The 3,563-nt window shown below is 33.7% G+C and overlaps 1 non-coding gene across 1 annotated transcript; it reads left to right on the forward strand.

Moving 5' to 3' along the window:
* Positions 1 to 2,756: 2,756 nt before the first annotated feature.
* Trnal-gag (transfer RNA leucine (anticodon GAG)) lies at positions 2,757 to 2,827 on the forward strand. The gene has a single exon. It is a non-coding gene; the product is annotated as a tRNA-Leu (tRNA).
* Positions 2,828 to 3,563: the final 736 nt, after the last annotated feature.

Raw genomic sequence — 3,563 nt, forward strand, 5'->3', positions numbered from 1 at the left:
AAAAAGCGTAACTATACATAAATAAAATATAAAACGCTCTCTGGTCTGCTGTGCTCTCTGCATGCGGTAGAACTTAAAAAAAAAATTATTAAATTCATTTTTTAATCCCTCATTTAATCACACACGCACACGCAAGGGTCTGATCATTTAATTAAAATTTAATCCCGCCTATATAGGTAGTTATTTCCGCTTGTTTAGTGCGTTACCGAGTTTTTTGGTCTATTTTGTAAATAAATTTAAAATTTTCTTTGTTTTTAGTCTTGTAGCCCTTAAATACTCGCTTATAAAGTACAGGGTGGCCCAAGTTTGAACTTTAAAACGTCGAAAACCAGTAAGAGATCTACGTTCATATCTATCCATCTCGGTCTGGCCCATGGGTCTTCCTATAAGTTTATCTCTGTTTGACTCGTTATATTGTAAAAAGTGTGTCAATGCTTCCATGAAACTAAACACAATTAAAAACCGTTTAGCTATTTCTCTCTAACCCGTGAGTTCTGCTATAAGTTTTTCTCTAATTCACTCGTTACATATAAATAAAAACCGTGTAGCTAACTCTATCTGGCTCATGAGTCTTCTCATAAGTTTATCTCTATTTGACTCATTGCATTGTAAAAAAGTGAGTCGATGTTTCTATGAAACCAAACACAATAATTAAAAAACGTAAATGTATCTCTCTGGTTTCCATTGGTGTTCGTATAAGTCTATCTCTCTTTGACTCGTTGTATTATAAAAAAATGTGTTAATGTTTTTATGAAACCAAACACAATTAAAATCCGTAGAGCTATCTCTGTTTAGCCCATGCGTGTTTCCATAAGTTTATCTCTCTTCGACTCGTGGTGTTCTAAAGAAGTTTGAAAATATTTTTATTTAACCAAACACGATTAAAAACCGTGTAGTAGTTATCTCTGTCTGACCCATGAGTGGTGCCATAAGTTTATCTCTGTTTGACTCTTTGCATTTACAAAACTGTTTTAATGTTTCTATGAAAACAAACACAATTAAACACCGTATCATCATAAATTTATCATCATAAATTTATCTCTCCTTGACTAGTTGCACTGTAAAAGAGAGTGGTAATATTTTTTTGTAACCGAAAACAATTAAAACACGTATAACGATTTCTGTCTGGGTCATGGGCCCTCTCATAAGTTTATCTCTGTTTGATTTATATTGTAAAAAAATGCATCAATATTTCTATGAAGAAAAAAATTAAAATCTGAATAACTAGCTATCTTTATTTGACGCATGAGTTTTGCAATAAATGTATCTTTATTTAACTTCTTGTATTATAAAAAAAACTGTCAATGTTTCTATGAAACCAAACACAATAAAAAACTGTAGAGCTGTCTCTGTTTGGCCCATTGGTCATGAAGTTGTCTCTGTTAGACTGATTGAGCTGTAATATTTTTATGAAAACAACCATATGTTTTTCCGTCTTTGTCTGGCATGTAGTTTTTGCCGTAAGTTAATCTCTGTCATACACAAACAGCGCGGGAATTTTAAAAATTTTCTTGAACCCCACCATATCTCTTACATTTTCGTAATATCGAGGCTCAAAATTGGACCGCCCCGTACATACTAACGTAAATTTAATAAAACTTGGGTACTTTTTCCTATATATTTTTTTTATATATACATTGGCTTCTGCGCTTCAGGGCACCTTTACCTACGACCCGTATGCACCAGTTTAACGACTAAAACCAAAAACGAGAATAAACCGTTCATTTAATCGACCGATTGGAAATCCGAGACTTTCCGAGTCAGCTTTATTTAGTATTTAATACTCATTTTTAAAATAATACAACCTGCTACTTGTGGAGTTTGATTAGAACTTTGAGGCGCATTCTGTGTTGGGCAACCGAAAACGGAATCGATGCATTGACGTCCGACGTTATTTTTTACCGTGCAAGCTTTGTATCGACATTTTAATCTATTTATATCGATAAACTCGTGGGTGATGTATGATTTTTATAAAAAGTCCAGTATCGACATTTCTACTATTTTCTTTTAAACATGAGGTCCTGCATCGATATTTCTTAATTAAATGAATGCTGTCTCAAGCCCAGTATCGACATTTGAAATAAAGTTACTTATATTTCTTAACTTCAAAAGTCTGTATCGATATATTCAATCACAACCTTCATACTTGAGGGCTAGCTAGTATCGATTTATTAAACAATTAATTTATATAATACTTTTGTCTCGCTCTTGCACAGTAAAAAATACAAAGCGATTTCCCGCACTTGTTTTCATCTAGGGTTTGCTGCTATAAGGTTTCGATTGCAAGTGCTTGAAATCGCGATAACCGTAAACCCGGATCTTCAATGCTTCCGTTCCGTGAATCTTTTTCTTTATTTTTTTTTAATTTTTAATATAATACTGCACCGTTTCGAATTTATTAATAATTATAATTAATCCATCATCAGTCTAGATGTTGTGTCCTTATACCTATTAGCGATTTTCACGTCAGTTGTGGATTGTAGAGTAACTTGAGCTTTTATTAATTTATTTTTTTGAATTATTATTATTATTGTTGTTGTTGTTGGACGTGTTGGTTGGTACGCACTCTTTTTTTTTCTGTTGGTTGGTTGGTTGAAAGAGCTCTGTTTGCTGTTTTTGTTTCTCAATGGCTTATTATATGCGGTGCAAGGGTGTATAAAGATCAATAACAAACTGCGCATGCGTAACTTGAAGGGTGTAAAAAATAAAACGGAAAATAAAATGAGGTAGCGTTAAAGGGTTCAAAAAAACCCGCCGCCCCGGTAGCTCAGTGGCAGAGCAACAGACCGAGTGTTTGCAGACCCGGGTTCGATTCCCGGCTGGGGCAAACTTTTTGGTTTTTTTGGGCTCTTTAACGCATTTCTGCTATTGACTTTTCTATGTACTTGCAAACAATTCAAGTTGCGCTCATACGCAGTCGCGGCTTTACGTTTAAACGCCCACAAGGGAACACGAATCGCCAATTTATATGACAAATAACAAGCCGCGCTGATAAATTTGGCAAACTAGGTAGGAGGTGGTCCAGTGCAACATAACCTCACTTTTATCAAGAGCAGCAAACCACTAACCACTTAATTTTCCATAGAGATGGGATTTTTAGTTCATTTACGTGAACTAGTTCACTCGGTCTCGTTCATAATCCAGAATAGTTCATTGAACTAGTTCATAGTAGTTCACGTTAAAAAAAGGACAAATAAAACGGTTTTTATTTATCCAAAAAGTGATAACAACTGAATGAAATTTTTATTTAAGCAACTTAAAGGCTTTTTAAATTTTAAGACAAAAAAATAAAGTTTTTTCAAAACTTAATTATGAGTCATAGTTATTTGAACAACTAAGTTGGTATTCAAACACATGAATAAATAACCTAAGTAATAACTAATATTAAAACTACTAAAGATTGCTGTTAAGAAATAAAATTTCGGAAACTTTTTTAGATTTCAGCTGTGCACGTTTTTCTTTTAAGACTTGTCCTGCTTTTGAAAAAATACGTTCGCACGGAACTGACGTTGCAGGAATACATAGTCGACTTTTCATAAATCGATAAATCGTGGGATATACAC

This window comes from Anthonomus grandis, chromosome 4 (assembly GCF_022605725.1).
Source record: "Anthonomus grandis grandis chromosome 4, icAntGran1.3, whole genome shotgun sequence".
Classification (NCBI taxonomy): Eukaryota; Metazoa; Arthropoda; class Insecta; order Coleoptera; family Curculionidae; genus Anthonomus; species Anthonomus grandis.